Below are 18021 nucleotides of genomic sequence, written 5' to 3'. Positions count from 1 at the left end.
CCAAACTAGTGGTAGGATCCAGAAGCAGACCCCAAGGAAGAAGCAAACACAACAGGTACTGGCTGGTCTACAGAAGAAAGAACAAGAGCTGCTGCTGGCCCTGTCCCACAGGACTCTTCAGTCAAGCGGAGAAAATGAGGGATTTGAAATGTTTGGTATAAAATCCCTGGAGCTCATTGCCCAATGCCTCTACAATCAGTAGGAGCCTTTCAATTCCTCCCCCAAACACATTACCCACACCATCAGTGGTGTTTGGGTAGCGCTGGAGATACCCAGAGGAGACCTGGTGGGTCCGGTCCCAGCCAGGCCACTGTGGGTATTGATGTAGGCATCTCACCAGCCTCAAAATGGGTGGAAGGGTGAAGGTGGCCGTGTCAGGCTGGCCCCAGGGGGGCTTTTAATCAGGTCCTGGCTGCAAATCCCCCTTCAGCAATGAAAAAACAAACCTTGTTTTGACAGACCCTGTGGTGACCTCCTTCTCTTCAACTTTTTCCTTGGACTGCAAGCCTTCAACCAGCCAGAAGACACCATGTTAATCATATTTTTTGAGTGGGAAAGCCGAAGGAAAGAGTATTACTCTGTTACCACGCAGCCAGCTCATGTGGCTTAAATCATAGCTACAAGGGGCCTTCTGGCGTATGAGTTCCCGGTCAGAAAGCACAGGATTTTTTCCATAACATGTGGAGGGGGAAAAAAAAAAAGAAAAAAAAAAAAAAAGAGCTTTGGCTGCCTATATTGAATGCAAACAAAAATATATAGACATCTGTGGTTTTGTGTGTTTTCATGGGATTCAAGGACTCAAAAGCTGCTTTGTTTCTTCAACTAACCTGCGGTTAGACAGCATGGACTTGGACATGGCGTGGCCCAGTCTCTAAGCGGTAAATCAGCAAGGGGAATGGTGGCCCAGTGATGTGCATCTGCCAAAGATCTCTCCCCACGGTGCCACGGATCTGCTGTGTGCTGTGGGTGCTGCTCCTCTCAAAGGAGGGTACGAGAGGGGAGGCTGAACCACCTGGGTGGGAGATAGGTGCTATGGGTGTCCCCACAGCTTGCCAGTCCTTTTAAAATACGGGTAAGATAACATCTCAGAGCAGCCATCATTCATGCTCCTGTGCTGGCTGATAACGTTCTGGGTCAAGCCACTTCATTTTTCTCTGCCACAGTTTCCTCATGTGTAAAAGGGGCTGTGGAGGTCACCGATGAAGTGCACCCATCCTGTGGGCACCAGGAGCATTCGCAAGCTGATGTTTATGTACTGATTTTCTTATTGCATCAACCTCCAGACTGATACACCAGCTCTAATGAGCGACGCGTGGTGTTTTCATTTCGCCTAATTATGCATTTAAATATGCCTTGCTAAAGTAACACCTGCCTCCTCCATTTTGCTGGTTGTGTCGTGGGTTGGGTGAGGGGGAGATGCTACCACGTCCTCCTCTCTAAGAAAATGCGCGGGGCTGATGTCCTTCCAGCCGACAGCTTCGTAGATCTTGCTTTAGAGAAGAACAAAAGAAAAAGAAAGAAAAAAAAAAAAAAAGATTTCAGTTTTGGGAGTGGGTGTCTGGAAAATCTGAGATGCGTGTTTGCATGGTCCACGGGAGGACCGCTGTGAGGTTGAGCAGCAGCCAGCACCTTCTCCCATCTGAGCCACCCGCGAGATGCTCCTGGTGCTGCTGGTGGAGGGCTGACTGTGCCTAGCAGGGTGCAGTTGGTGGGGAAATCAGCGCAAACGCCAAACAAAGTTTCCCTCCAGACCCATGCGTGAGGAAAAGCGATGAAATACACACCAGAGCCCGCGGGGTGCAATCCCGTCCTCAGCGGGGGGACAGCGGGAGGCTTCGTGTGCTGCTTAAGCTCCTCTTTTGCAGTTGTCTACAAAGGGATTTTCTCTGAAAGGACCGCCGGTTTTGCCCCTCATTGTTAATTAATGTACATCAGCGGGATTGACAGGTGTCCATCCGGCTGGCGACTGCGATGAAACCACCCGCAGCATCCTCGCCTAAAGACTGTGCTGGTGCAACGCTCCATCCCTCCCTCCTCTCTGCCGTTATAAAGCGCCCCTTGATTTTACATCTCTGCAAATACGCTTTGAGAGGGTAGATGTTTGCTTTATTAACTTAAAGCAAATTACATTTCTAAGAACCGGTGGAAGAAAATAATTTAATCGGCGCACACGATCGGCCTGATTGATTGCGAATGATTGCACAGCCACCCCTTCGCTCTGCCTAAGCGCAGTGCAGGTGCAAGCGCACATCCCCACCGCTGGGCGTAGGAAAGGAGGGACCGGCTGCCTGGCTCGGGGTGATTCATTTTTTCTACCATGATTTAGTGTTGAGTCCTTAACAGACCAAAGGTTGAGTTTGTAACGAGCCGGAGGAATTAGCACGTTCCTTTCGAAGAACCCAAAATCTGATAATTAGGATGATAGCTGCGCTCTGGGTTACAGCATCATGTCTTATGTTTGACATACTCAATATTGATTTGCTTAACCCTTCCAAAAAGGAATTCAGCATTGACTTGTAATCTCAAATATATTCACGCGACTGAAGTCTGACTAATGACTTAATCACAGCTCGTGGCACCGAGCCACGCGATTACCCACGCAGGCACACACGTTGTGGCACCAGCAGCCGCTCAGCGCCCTGTCATCACGCTCGGTCCCAGCCGCTTCGCTCCCCACTTAAGTTTGTTTGGGTGTAGGTTTGAATCCCTCTGAATCTCATGGGCTGGCTGAGAAAGGTGATGCTCACTTCCATTTCTCAGCCTGGGGAGGTGGCTGGTTTCGAGGGGCGTGAGGACGCCCTGTGGGGACACAGGTTCTCCCCCAAGGAACGAGGGGCGTCTCCGAGGTTTTGGGGAGAACTTGCTGAAGTATCCTGGCAGGTTGAACTTGGCAGCCCAGGTCTAGAAGATGATCTGGGCATTGCCAGGAGATGCACTGGAACCAGAGGGGCAGTTTTGGACCGGCCACATGTTTTTGGGGACACAGGGTGTTTAGCGGCGTGGCCATGAGCCCAGCCAAGCCACTCTGGCTCGGGGTCATTTTATTTAATAATATAAATGGGAGAAGCTGTGGATGAGCTGTTGCTATTGGGGCCATATGCAGTTTAGAGCAGCGTGGAAACCTGGCCAAGAGCCTTTACTGTTTCTTTGTCGCTGCAGAGACCACAGGACCATACGTGCTCTGATGGGAACATTAGAGGGGACCATGTGTCGTTTTATTTTGCATCTGACTCAGAAAGCCTGTTTGACACGAATGCTGGAACAGTATGTGGCTGTCAGAAAACAAAAAATAGTTGTTTAAATATCAAAGATGATTTCAGAGCTCTGCTTTGCTGGGCAGCAGCTCCAAGTTTCAGTGCTGGGAGGGAAAAAATGGTCTGAAAGGAGATGGATCAGAAGAGATGATGCTCTACCTACCCACCCTCCCTTCTCCAACCAATTATCCATGGTGCTGGGTCACCTCAGGCCAGCTTGGCTCCCCAAAAAAGACCAATTCTTTTATGTTTCAGCTCCCTGCTGTCTCACCACGGGGTGGTACAAGCTTACGGGACATGGCGACGTGGTGGGATCACAGGGAAAACCAGCCCCCGGGCTTGCTGCTGGCAGGTAGCTGAGTTATGAAGCCCAGCTTTTAGCACCAGCTTCTCCAGACCTCTGGGCATGTTGCAGAAGACTGTGAGGTTCGAGTGATGGTTGTTCTTTTTCCATAGCAAAGGACATGTGTTAAATATAAGGAAATACCAAAAGCAGCCACCAAACTCAGCTGTTTCCTCTTTTTTTTTTTTTTAAAGCGGGGAAAGAAAAGCTTTCTGAAGACTGTTCCTCCTACGAGAGGAATGCTTTGTAATGCTGATTTGTCTCTTAAGCTTCCTCTGAACTATGTTTGAGAAAGAAATGAACCCCGAGGCAGGATGGAGATCGGGAAGGGAACGGCAAGCGGGGCCAAGCCAGGGAGTTGTATGAAGGATAAACGCTTGCACGGATTTAAGAAGGGACTGGGCCAATTCATGAAACGGAAGTCCATCAAAGGTTATTCATCAGGAAGGTGCTAATTTAGAGTTAAATAAAAGAGGGTCAGCGACGGGATGTGAGCCCTGGTCCTGCTCTGGATGCTGCGGATGCTGTCCCGGGACAGGGCCAGGCTCGGCTCCGGCACCGCTGGTGCCTGGGCAGCAGGGACGAGGCTGCAGGGGGATGCCGGGGTACTGGAAATCCCTCATCGGCATTTCGGCTTCTGTGGGAGGACAGCACGGCCGGCCAAAATCGGGAAAGAGCCTTCGGAGGGTCAAAGTGATAAACCCATCAGCTACTACAGAGGAGCACAGAGGGAGAGAACAGCCCTGAGCATCTCTTGGGAGCCGAACGGGACCCCATTCAACATGGCAAGGGGACCATTTGCTGTGTCAGGACATGAGTGCTATGGGCAAAATAACCCATAGCGAGCTCGTCCTCTCCGCCCAGGCTTTCTTCAGCATCCTTCGTGGGTGCTTCTGCCAGCTGCGCCTAATTCCTATATGGCTTAGTAAAGTGAGCATGGGACTGCAGCGTGAGGTCTCCTGCAATCTAGCCCCAGTACGCCCCAGGCATAATATTCACCTCTCCACGCCTCAGTTTCCCCTAGTAAATTGGATAATAATGAGATCTATTAACACTGTCATGTTACATCACATGTGTGGCAAGTGATTCATTACACGCAAAGCTCCGAGCACGTAAGGCAGCACGCAGGGATCAGGCAGCACCGGGCTCATCTGGCATGATGCCTGTCCATGATTGCGGCGGCTTTCCACTTATCCCTCATTTTCTTCCCCATCCCATCTCCCCCAACTTTTGCCCCCCATCCCAGGGAAGGAAATGCCTGGTCCCTGGGAGGAGACACGTGGCTTCTTCCCAGGTGGGACCCAGCGGGCTTTCGGTGCTGGGGCTCGTGCCAGGAGCTTCTCCACCCACACCCCCGCGCCGCCATCACCCGCCACCCATCTCCCACGTGCCCGCACGCGTGCTCCTTACTCCCCCGTGGTCGGGTCCCGTGGGAAGTGACACCTCCAGCAGCTACGGGGAGATGCGGGGTAACTCCTGCTCCAGGGCGAAGGTACGACTTGCCCCGTAGCGAAGGATTAAGGGATGCTGGTATCAATAGCTCAGCAAAGAGGAGATTAAAGGATGCCTTGATCAGAGGGCTATAAATACCTAGGTTGGAAATAAAGCAGAGATAATGGGCCGCCGAGCGCGGAGAACAAAGTTCCAGCAAATCCAAAGGCAAAGCAATAAACGCTCGGCGGAGAGGTCAGTTTTAACACCGGGCTTTGTTTGCAGCAGTCGCCAAAGGTGGGGATGGATTTACCATCGGAGTTATTTTTATCTCAGGTGTCGATGCTTCTTTGAAAGAAATACCGCTTTTGAGGCAAAAGCTATTTTTGGGATGCCCAGGGTTACGCACCGGAGGTCAGAAGGGATGAGCACCCCGACCCTTTCGTTCTCATAATCTGGGAGCTGCGAGTTATATCTCTTAATCTCTCCTTTAAAAATCCCAGGGCCAATGAATCTCAGGTTAACGACTAGTAGAGCTGTGCTTACACAGCCCGGCACCACTAATTATTTCTAACCCTTTCCAGCAGCTCTCGGTGTGATGGCAAGGAAAGGATCTCCGTTGACTTTGTGTGTCATGCTAGGGCAGGACCATGTCTTCTTCTGAGTGACGGAGCGGTAAAAGCCCCCGTTTCCCTTAAAAATCTTTTTATTTGTTTCTCACGATGTACGAGAAAAGAAAAATAAGTTTGAAGGCCACATCCAGGCTGTGATTTCCCTTAAGCTACGGAAAACATAGAACAAAATCAATTAGTCTTTCTTTCCGTTGCTAGAAGAGTCTTTCAGCTGAAATAGTATTTCAATGTATTTATTTCAAGAATATATCTTGTCCAAACAAACGCTCCTGGAGAAGCACATTATCGGCAGTACTGCCGGAACAGCCTATGATATAGAGCGATCTCCCTGCCTTGCTTGAAATATGTTTTTATATGTTTATGTAAGCACCCACCCACACATAGCAAGACGTATCTGGACAGGATCGGGGCAGCACGCCAGGGGTTATAATACCCAGGATTATTTATTTCACTCTGGCAAAGAAAAGAAGTTAAAAACCCAGAGTCAGGTGTGAGCCCGAGCGGTGCTGGGCTTTCACACCGGGGCAGCGGCCACTCCGTCCAGTTCGTATTCCCTTCTGAGCCCACGTAACAGCTTTTGAGCATCACGCTTGACTCCTGGTGGGTGGGTTCCTTATTCCACCGCGCTTGATGTTGTTATTAAAAAATAGGGAAGCTCTGGTTTGCAGAGATGGGGAGGATTGCTCGTGCAGAAACTTTCCTGTAACAAATATTTCGGAGGGTTTTGTTGTATCTGTAAGGGAACCGCCAGCTGAAACGTCCCTCATTCCAATTCTCCGAGCGATGCGAAGCTCCCAAGCTTTAAACGCGTGTGTGGCTGCGGCTGCTGGCGCTGGATCCCGGCCGGTGGGGATCGCTGCCCCGCCATCCATCCCCAATATATCACCCCAGCGTTGCACCGCGAGGGCCCGAAGGCCAAAACCGAGATCCATAAATGTGCACGAATGTTTGGAAAACCAACTTGTGCTGGAGGAAGAGAGAACCCTCGCTGTGTCCCCGGGAGTGGGCTGCAGCCCCGCTCCGCAGCCCCAGCGGCACCCAGCTCCCAGCATGGCCAAGGCGTGCTCGGGGGGGGAGGGAGGGCTGCGTTTTGGGGTTTGCTTGCTGGAGCCGGGCTCACTGGTGGCAGGAACCTCCCCGCCCCTCCCTCCCACTCATGGTGGCACCCCACCATAGATGCGATACGTGCATATATACATACATTGTGTTATATATACACACATGCATATTTATGTATAAGTGTATGCATGTGCACACATTTGTATATATACACAAATATATGCACTTATATAGACATATATGTATATACATATATATACACATACATATACACACGCATGCATACATATATACATATATACACACATATAAGCATATACGTGTGTATACACATATATACACACACAGACTATATATACATATATACAGACATATATACACATATATACACATATATACACATGTGCATATGCATGTGCATATACATATACATACATATATACAAACATATACACACAAAAATATGCATACATATACATACACACACATATATACACATACATATATACACCCACATATATATGCACATGTATATATATGTATGTGTGTAAATACACATACACACGGCCACACCCCCCGACGCGCACCCCTATAGCTGCATGGGGCAAGGGGGCGGCACTACAAGTCCCGTCATGCCGCGGGGCGGAGGCGGGGCCCCGTCGGGCGCGGCGCCCCGCCCCCGCCGGTGGGGTGCGCGAGCGCGCGGCGGCCGCCGACCCAGAGGGCGGGCGGCGCGGTGAGGCGCGGGGGAGCGGCGGTTGTGAGGGCGGAGGAGCCGGCGTCGATCGGGTTGTTCTCTCCGGCCGCTTCCCGGTCTATCGCTCGCAGCGCCGGCCCGCCGGAGCCCGCGGGGGCGGGGGGGAGCGCTGCGGAGGCTCCTTCCCCTCTCGCCCAGCCGGGACTTGTCGCCCGCCGTGGGGCCGTGAGGAGACGGGGACGGAGACTGAGGCTGCCCCTTCCCCTTCCCCCCGCTCCCGGCCTCCCTCCGCCGCCTCGGGGAGTTGCGACTGCCGGCGTGGGGTGCCTGTTCCGCCTGCTTCTTTCCTCCCTGGGGTGAGTATCGCGGCTGTCGCGACAGAGCCCCATCCGCGCGCCCGTATCGCGAGGGCAGAGGCGGGCTGGGGGCCTGCCCGGGGGCTGCCCGCTTCCTCGGGCTGCTTCTCCCCCTCACCCCCCTTCCCCCGCCGCCCTGCGCGCTTTGTGCTGCGCCTCCGCAGGGCTGCCGTTTTGTTGCTGTTCTTTAAAAATAATTCTCTATTTTTTTTTTTTTCCGGGGGTTTGGGGAGTTTGTTGTCTCTTTTTTTTTTTTTATTCCTCTTTTTTTCCTTTTTTCCCTTCCCACCCACCCGGGGTTGGCCGAGCCCCGCGCTGGGGCTGGATGTGCTTGGGGAAGCTCTTTGTCATGGAGCGGCTGCCGAGCCGCCTGCCCGCGGGGAAAACATCACTTTAAAAAAAAAAAAAAACAAACCAGAAAAAAAAGTCGTTCAGTATTTGGACTCCGAGGTTTTGTTGAATTCGAGGGGTGGGTTTTTTTGGCCGTGGTCGCCTTATATTTTTGGATTTTTTTTTTTTTTCGGGGAGGAAAGAGTCCCCCTGAAGTCCAGGCTCCATTTATCGCAGCCCCCCGTGCCGGAGCGTTGAATGGGAGCAGCACGCAGGCGGGTGAAAACAAAACAAAGGGGGATTTTGTTTTGCTGGTGTTAACCTGCAAAATCTTGGTGGGAAAGCTTGCTTCTTTTTTTTTTTTTTCTTTCTTTTCCCCCTAGCTCTTCCAAATTTGATGTTGTTTTACTCTGGAAGAATGCAGATAGCCGGTAGATAAGTTGTGTCTTTTTAATTTTGAGCTTCTTGGGGGAATTGCAAGGTTTCTCTCCCGTATCCTCAGCCTTGGCTCTTTTGTGAGCAGCCTGCGATCCAGCGCAACTTTCGTTGGGTTTTCCTTTTTTTTTTTTTTTTTCCCCACGTAGTTAAATAATGCGGTTTCAGGAAGAGCTAATGGCAGGGGGACATTTCTGCTTGTAACAGCCATGGAGAAGATTTTTAAAAGGCAGGGGAGAGGAGCAGCGGTTGTGTTTTCAGCTGAATAATTTTTTTGCTTCTTAAAAGGGATAACGATATTTTAAAGCAATTATTATATTTTTATACAGAAAGCTTTTTCCTTTTTTTTTTTTTCCTTTGTTTTTGTTTTAACTAGCCCCTCAAAAACTGCAGCTATTTCATCTCTGCAAAATGCAGCTTCTAGAATACAGGCAAGCAAAAAGCAGTCTAGCTGTAACGCTCGTGTTTCTGGCTTTACCTTTCAAAGGCCACCCATTTGTTTTTGCTGGGGACTCCTCTGCCTTGAAAACGCACTACTTGGCAAGTAAAATTACAAAGCATTTCAGCTAGACAGAGCTGGCGGTTCTGCATCCGAAGGATGATGGGTTTATTTTTTCCATTTTGAACGCGTGTGGGGGGCGGGGGGAGAGCTGGGGGAAAAAAGGCTGTTTCCGGTTTCTGTTCAGCAGCTTTTCATATTTTTTTTACAAAGAAGCAGCCAGATGACCTGTTGATGATACATCTTCTGTCGCTTTTTATGCCGAAAGGCGCCGGTAGGTTAGTGGAGATGAAAGCTTCAGCCGAACAGGCTACCCAGATTTTCATTTGCATGTGTCGTCGTGTGGTCCGTGTGGCTTTATAATGTTTTACGCCGACAATTTCCAAGTGAGTAATGTAGTTCCAAAGTTCAGACGTCTGCATGGGACACTTCCCCCTCTCCTCTCCCTTGCCCTCCTTCCCCCCAAGAAAAAGCTGGGTTGTAGAAAATGGAGCACTTGTAGTTGGAAAATTAGACCCTTTTAGTGCTGGGTAAGATAAGCGTCCTAACTCCTTTTGAAGTCGTATGAATGGCAGGAAGCTTTAGGAATGCATTTTAGTTGTATGTAGGCACCTACTGGGTACCTTAAGCTTAAATGTCTCCTATTTCAAATGAATTAAACTTGTAGGAGCACCTATGTTATGCTGAGTATAGTCTTGTGAAGCATGCCTAATGAATGTTTCCGTTCTTACTCAACACTGAAATGTATTTCTCAATGCAGCAGGTCACTGTGCTAGCGTTCATCTTGGAAATTAAAATTTTGAGTAGCCACTAGTATTTCAGTTAAAGCAGAACTTACATACTAGTTTAAAGTCCGTCTGCTACAACCGTTTTGTATTTTGGTATCAATACTGGTTTCTATTAAGAAACTAGGCATGGGAAACAGGACCCTTTCACTTCAGGATTTATAGCTAGAGACTGTGTGTTTGTAGATGCAAAATAGAGCATCATCTGCTTGGAGCCAGTGGTATTTAAAACTCTTATTCATTTGGAAGGAACTAATTACAAGTATATTTTGATATAAAATGTCTTCTCAGACAGGAACTCTGGAATACAGGAAAGCAGAAAACCCGAAGCTGTTTGTAGATGCTAATCCATGCCCTGAGCTAGAAAAGGAAGAATGAGGGTGTTTCATGAGAAATCAAAGTCACCTTTAAGTGCATACTTGTAGGCAAAATTACACAGTTGATTAAGAATTCCTGCAGGATGCCAGTAATTGGAGGTACTTGTTGCTAGCTGGTCACTGCGCACCTTGCTGGTTAGATCGTAACAGTTTTGACTGTAGGTGGCATCAAGAGGAAAAAGTCCATCTCTTTTTCTTCCCAGATGTTTGTTCCTTAATCTCCAGATTCACAGGCGTGCTGACAAACTGTCAAAGGAAGCGACAGCAAAGAGATGGTGTAGGAAGTAGGTCGAGCACTGCTAAATACTGCTGAGAGAGTTTCAGTGGAAAAAAGTAAGCGTGTTTCCATCTGATCTAGTTTCTGTTTCCTTTCAACCTGCTGGTTAACAGGATGCACCAGCAAATCTCACACTCCTACTGTAGTCCCCTGGTTCTGCTGAAATTAATACTGCATCCCCAGTCGGGCCCAGTTAGTCTACCTGGGTGGAAAGATTCATGGGGAAGAAGGTAAAATAGCAATTTAGTTCTGATCCCATGAGGTGCAAATCATGTCAGCTGGCCAAAGCTGAAGTGTCTCTGTGTCTCCCAGGAGGCCGTGGGCAGCTCGTGGGATGGATTTCCCTCTCCCTGTGCTGCTGTAGGTTCTCCAGTGGGAGGCTGGAGGTGGGCTGGAGCAATATGGTAGCACTGTGGCACGTTCTTTGTGGCCTTAATATTTTGCAGTGGATGTGGCGATTAACAGTCACAAGTGATTGTAAGTGTTTCTTGTTTAAAATGTTTGAATTGATGTATTCAAAAACCTGCCTTCCAGGTTAAAAAGAAGAAAGTTCTTTTGCATGCTAGAAATCAACCTTAAACTACAATAAAAGCAAGCTCTGCCCTGTTGCTGCTTTCTCCTAAAAGCAGTAAAAACAATTGACAATAACTTGATTTGCAGAAAAATCACAGCCTTGCACTATGAATATGTTCTTTTCCAAGTATCCTGTATTTATATTGAAAAAGAGATCTTGCTTCAAGTAGGAAGAGGTGCTTTGATGCTTTGCACGAGTGAGTGCACAGCTTATTGACTACCTAGGTGAGCCCTATTCCATGGACTTCTTTTGCTGACCCTTGTCATGTGATTGGGAGCACCAAATGTTGCTAGCTGCTCAAAATGACCTTTCTGGAATAACCCTGTAGTCATGAATGGATGTCAAATAATTGACTGGAAACTACAGGCTCTACAGGAAAATTCTGTTGTCCTCTGCTGGCACCCTGTGCTGAAGGTAGGTGGTCATCAATAGCAGTCCTGCCCCGGCAGTGTCTCCTGGCTGGCGTACTAGGTGTAAATCTTGTGAAGGTGATATTTCGGGATGTGGGCTCAAGTGTGAACCAGTCAGCAGCTTGTTTGATTCAGGCTGAGCGCAGCACCTGGGTGGAAGCATTTGGTTAAAGATTGATGGTGTCCTCCAGTCTCTGCCATGCAGGAACACAGTTCGGTTCATGAATAGGTAATAAAAGTTAATCTGCTGACCTTGTTTCTTAATCCATGCTGCTGAATTTGATTATAGGGACTTGACTGCCACCCATGGTATGTACTTACATAAATGCTGAACTTCAGGCTCAAATCTCTTGTACTCGAGAGTGGAGTGGACTGAATCTTGCAGTGCATTTCTGGCTGTGGTTTTATGGGATTGGGAGTGTCCTATAATTTTACTGTCCTAACTGAAGGTATATGGCTGTTGTCAGAGTAGAAGCAGTCAAAACCTCTCACTCTGGCCCCATAATTATATCCCTGCTGGGAAGAGGATTCGTTCGATTCACACATTGCAATACTTTCCTTGTTCACCAGTAGAGTATGTTGTAGAAGACTTTGGATATGTGTCATGCTGGCTCAAAATGCTCTTATCTCCCTTGATGTTGGCTATACAGCTATGTCAACCAGATGTTTTTCTGTGCTGACCCTGTTTGTAGCAGATTAATTGTATAAATGTGTTTTTAGAAGAGGGAAAAGAGCTCCTTTTGGGAGAAGTTTTTTAACAGTAGAGAGATATTTGGGCCATAGTGTGGTGATCGGGCTATACTAGATAGGGTGGGCATGTATGTGTTTGTGGGTTGGTGTCTAATTGACAAAAGTCCCAGATGTAGGCAAGCTTTTGCTGATAAAGTGCTTTTGTCAGCCTGTTAGTTTACATATTCAGTATTCAGGGAGATTCATGGCGGTTTTGGCAGAAAAGCTTTTGTCACTAAACGCTGCATTTCCACGTGTGGTTCTGTTAACATTTGCTGTAGTGGCTGAGGCTCTGCGTTGTAGACAAGTCTATGGCATAACACAGAAATGAACAGCAAGGAAGGTAGGAAAAAGCTGAAGTTAAATAGACTTAAACCAGAAGTGATCTACAGAAAGTATTTTTTTATTATTATTAGGATAGTTGATAATATGACACTAGAGAATGCTGTTTGTGGATTGATTGAGGTTTTGAGCGGGTAGGATATATCAAAAATATTTTGTAGATGCTTGCAAGCAAGTTGGTCGAGTAAGATTTTTTGGGGGATAGTTTATTGGAGCTAGGACTTGAGGAGAAGATGGAAAAAAACGCCAACCAAAACCTCAAAAACCAGAAGAACGATAAACAAAACACAAAATCCTGCCTAGCCAAAATTGTGTTTAGGTAGACCACCATCAATGGATTTTTGCTTCCATTGCCAATTGATTCATCTGCCTGGATCTACTTAGCTGCTTGTATTTCAAGTATGCAATGTTTCTGCAACTATATAACATTTTGGGCTTCATTACACACACTTAAAAATACTCCTTCCTGAGCTGGGATATCTATTTTCCTTACTTCATGGGCAAGTTGGAGGATAGAGATCAAATTTGAAAGGTCTGATTTGTTTTCTGTTAAGAAAAGTGTTAAGATTTGCCATTGGCATCGGTGAAGCTCAAGGCCTTCAGAAGTTTTCTGGAGTCACAGTGAGAGCAAACATAGTGATCCGATTCAAGCGTCTCACCCCGGCCTCTCTGCCTCTTCACTGCTCCTGCTTAATCGTCTGACGGTTTGTCTGAACGGCGTAGCGAGCAACTGCAAAGTAGCAGCTGTTGAGTTAGTTTGAGTTAGTTTTCTACCAGCTTGTCCTCTAGGATGGTAACCCCTTAACCTGGGTCAACAACACAAATGTCTTAATTGTCCTTTGGGTCAGGGCAGCCAAACTGGCATCTCTGGGTTCGATCTAGCTTGAAATGTTTCCATCCAGCTGGTCATCTTTGCCCAAAAAGTGATGGGCAACGGCTGGGGCAGCACAGGAAGCACCCAGGTGGAACTGTGGGCTGTAGGTATGGGAACTAGTATGCCTATGTAGCCTGCACATATGGCCCTCTTAACCGTCAAGTCCGTGATGTAAGACAACATTAAACTAGTAGCAAAATCAGTCTTAGGGTTTCATGTGTTTGTAGTTCCTTTACTTGTGTTAAGATCATGCCCCTCTGATGGTTACAGATCTGCCCCAAAGTGCCCACTTTCCCTGCCCTCAGTTCCTTCTGCTTTTAATGGTTGAGCGGTATTAAATAGTAAGGACTTGATTTTAAAATCATACAAACCTGAGTACTTCATCTGTATTGTCTTTGTCCTAAGACAAATTATTCATGTTAAATGATAAAAGTGGTCCCTGAAGAATTCCTGCTAAGAAATCTCAAGGCTCCTTTTATCTTAAGTGTTAATATGTATACTGAGATTTTTGTCTGATGCTACCTTGATATCCTTTCCACTTATCTGAAGCAGTTGTAGTTCAGTACAATATTTTTACAAGAATAAATATTGCCTTAATCGTGGTTTAACACAAGGTTCAACTGAGAAAATAAGTAATAGTTGTTTTGTCATATCATGTAACTGAACTATTTATTTGGTATGAGGTTAGGGGAAAAAAATCCAAAATACATCACACATGGAAGCTTACTATAAAGTAATTTGCTTCCTTTTAAAGAACTTGTTTCTTGTTTTCCTTCTTTAATGCACCTCCTGGGATAAGCTGCTAATTCTAAAAATATGTCAGTTCCGCTATTTCCCACTAATATATTTTTTCTTTGTTTGGCTTTAGTTTGCTTTTTCCCTGAGCCACTTTAAATGCTCCAAGGAATGCTCAACATGGAAGAAAATAAATGCATGTAGGTATTTGAGTTCCTGTATTTAGATTGTTGCTGCATTTCAAGGCTAGCGGAAGATGACTTTGAATTTCTGTTCTACAGTGAAAGAGAGTACAGGGGCCTCAACCCTTAGCTAATGTCTCAGGTAGGGTATCTGCGTCCTCTTGGATCTGGCTCCTTTCTGCTGGGCAAGCGCTCTGTTTTGAATTTAGGAAAGAAAATGTAACATGCTACTAATGATGTTAAAATCTTCTAAAAGAAACTGGGAGAGTTCCTCGTGTATAGGAAACCAGAGTTGCTGACTATTCATGTCTGGGAAACCAGAGTTATGGGCTGTTCAGTTAATACTCTTCCATCTTCATAATCAAACCTTGATGGTAATTTGGTTTCAGATTTAGGAATACCACTTTCAGAACTCCATGAAAAGCTGTATGATGCCCACAAGTGGTGCGAGTGCACTGGCAGCCTGTGCATGGCTTCCTTAAACTAGATGTGCTCTAGTATAATCTGTCTTCTGTGCCTGAGTGGCAGGTGGCCCAGTCTTAGCCCTAGGACACAACCTAGGCTTGAATGGCCCACACAGATGAGGCTGGTAAACTTGGGCTGGAGAGGAGAAGGAATATTGCTTGCTGTACACTTGTTAATGATTTGGTATGTTCAAGTGACTTTATTCTTTTGTCCTCTTTTTCTGCTTTAAAAGAATGAATTAAAGCCACATGTAAAGACTATCTCTATTTTTACCCAGAAAATGTTTCCAGCTTGCTCTCGCATTGGATATAGGTTCTGTTTAATTGGCATTGTAATGTTAAAGTGTTTTTAACATCAGTAGTAATGATTAGAAGTTGAATAGTTAGAGGGGAGAAGATAATAGTCAAACTGTAAAACAAGTCATCGTGGTAACACCTAACTTCAACACCTGCTATTTGTGTGTGTTAGGTGGATATTTGTTTAATGTACCTTCAGCAAAGAGCTGGGAGAGATCCAGCTCCAATTCCCTGAAACTTATGGGGGCAGTCAGTAAAAACGGCTTCTCAACAGGGAAAAGATTTAAATATTTTTCTCAGTTTTTCAGATAGTGCAGAGAACCAGAAGGCCTAAAAGCAGGCTCTCAGGTGTTTCATTTGTTCTTTTTCTCAGGTGATAATGTTTAGGCAAATTTGTGATGATACTGCTGGACACTTTAGGTAAGGACTGCTTTTCTCATCCAATCTGCTGTCCCTGCACCTCTTAGAGTTAAACCATTGTATATGTTTTTTTATATATACATAAAAACTGTATATATAAAAAACAAATACATATATATAACTGTGCACTTCATATCCTGGGATTAGCAGACCAGTTTAAGACAAATTATATTGTAATGCATATTCGTCTGAAGACAGTTGATCACCCCTTTGTGCTCAGATGACTTTCACGGCCAAGTCATCTCCTCTTGATTCCTGTGGTAGGTGGATCCATCATACTGGATCTTTGTTCTTTGATCTTTTTTATTTTTTTTATAAGGTAATTACTATGCTGCTGATAGCCCACATCAATTGCTTTAGCATTCATTTGGTGCTCTGTGTGGTGGATGTGAAATATCATTCCAGTAGAGCTTTCCCTTTTGGTGCAGCGTGAACTTGTTGGCTGTTGGTTAAGGTTTCTGTAAACTACTCAAGGTTGTTGCAGGGTGCTGGAGTGTACCATGGTGAGGGTAGCAGCTGGGTGTTTTCTTCTTTTGTTTTTTAAAAGAAGTGATGCATTATTCTGTTGAGGCAGTCAGCCACCTGCTGAAGTTGAGGAACTCCACTTGATCTTGCAAACAGATAAATGCACGAGTAGCTTTTATTTTTATCAGTTTGTTTTTTTTTCTTGCATGTGTGTGTATTTTTATAGTCAGTGCTGTGGCCAGTGTGTTAGCTTTGTCTGGGGCTTTCTGAGCAGCAGATGTGAACGTAGAGTAGGTCCCTGAACCTCTCACTGCTGGCTGAGAAAGGCCAGGATGCTGTAGTAAAATGTGGGGACTTATAAGCCACTTGCGACTTAGATATAGCAACTGCTTTTGAATTTCTGTGCCAATATATGCACACTATTTAATTTTTTTCTCTCATTTAACTATTCATATTTCACTGTTCTGTGAGATACACATAGTCAGCAAGGGAAACTCCTACCTCTAGAGGGAAAGTGTTACAAGCATTTTTCCTGCAATCTTTCACTTACTGTAACTTTGAGGAGGAGCTTGTTTAAGTTGGCAATGTCTAAACAGGAGCAGAGATAAGAGCCTGATCCAAAAGATGAGGGAAAAGTTAACCTTTACCTTAAACCCAAGAGGGACCAAACGCAGGGAGAGGTGAAGAGCTTATTTATCGTGTCAATAAGCATGTGTAGAAACTGTCTGATGTCTTTCAGTCTCTTAGAGTCCACAATAGCAAGTATTGTAGGCCCACTGCTGTTATTTTATAGCTATTAATGAGGAGTAACAATCAGATTTATCTGGCCCTTTTGTGGTTATATATTTCAAAACCTCAGTCATCAAGAAATAAGTTTTAAGGATCCAGATACAATGCTTGGCTGCTGTGTAGAGTGAGATGGCATGAGGAGTTTCCTGCCTCCTTGCCTTGCTCTGGGCACATGTCAAGCGTAGCATCACCTGTTTTCTCTTGCTCTCCAGTTTCCCAAGGCAGGGATGAGGCTGGGATCCTTCTGGGCCAGCACCTCATACTGGCCTTAAAGACAAGAGGGGTATGTTCCCTCCTGAATCCCTGGGAGATGTGGGGAGGGATGTGTAAGCCCTCCCACGTATAATAACAGAAAATCTAACAAAGCTGGAATTGCACTCCACTCTCCTGTCCAACTAGGGGCTCAGCGTGTGGGAGGTGGCGGGGAGAGGAACCTGTGTGCTGGGATGATGGATGATGTCTCCAAAGCCCCAGATGGGTGTTAGGCTTGTCTCCCTTTTTTTTTTTGTCCTTACTTCAGTAAAGGTAAGGAGGTCACAGGTGTGTTGATGCTTAATTCGCTAATGTTTGGAGGCTGCTACAGAAATGCAAGTTAGTATTCAGTTACTAATCAAATCTTGCTCTGCTCTGAGGCATGTAAACTAATGAAGTACCAACAAATGTGAAGGTGGATGAAAAAATAGTGCAGCGTGAGTCCCCTGAGTTCACACTTCCCATTTCTTTCTTTTGTTTCCACTGTGTCAGATGTTTAGAAGTATGTGTCAGTGTGACCAAGGACCAGGTACAGAACTTGTCTGAGACACAAGCCTGATACTAAGGAGGAAAGCACAGTGATTTGGAAGATGGGGAGGTATAACATCTGTTTGTAACCTTTGTCACAAGTGGAACGGATTATAAACTGACAAATACTGATTCTCTGCCAATGGGCATATGCTCAATTCAGTATTGCACAAAGCACGCCAATTAGATTTAATACAAATGTTCCCGCAGAAAGATCACCTTGATTTAATTTTTTTCAGATGCATAAAGTCGAAATGGTCTGAGGCTCTCTGTTTGTTCTTTAAAGACTAAGTGCTATATTTCTAGCTCTTGGCAGACATTGTCCACAAGTACTTCATGTTCCATTGGGCTTATGCCAAATTTAATGTACTGTGTGTACTGAAAGCATCAAAAACAGACTTAACTTTAATTTTAGATTTTACAGCTACCATTACTGATTTTTCTTAGAGCTGTTCCATCCAATCTGCTATCGTTTTAATTTCTTT

General features: G+C 46.0%; 1 protein-coding gene across 3 annotated transcripts in view; it reads left to right on the top strand.

The window, feature by feature from the left end:
- The first annotated feature begins 7432 nt into the window (after window positions 1-7432).
- PELI1 (pellino E3 ubiquitin protein ligase 1) overlaps window positions 7433-18021 on the top strand; it is a 46964-nt gene continuing 36375 nt past the window's right edge. For all 3 annotated transcript variants that reach the window (XM_075147617.1, XM_075147616.1, XM_075147615.1), the window contains exon 1: window positions 7433-7772. The gene's annotated coding sequence lies outside the window, so the exon portion shown is untranslated. The remainder of the gene's footprint in view (window positions 7773-18021) is intronic.

This window comes from Calonectris borealis, chromosome 3, assembly GCF_964195595.1.
Source record: "Calonectris borealis chromosome 3, bCalBor7.hap1.2, whole genome shotgun sequence".
Classification (NCBI taxonomy): domain Eukaryota; kingdom Metazoa; phylum Chordata; class Aves; order Procellariiformes; family Procellariidae; genus Calonectris; species Calonectris borealis.
Note: the sequence above shows the minus strand (reverse complement) of the source record. Positions and strands in the feature narration are given on the sequence as shown.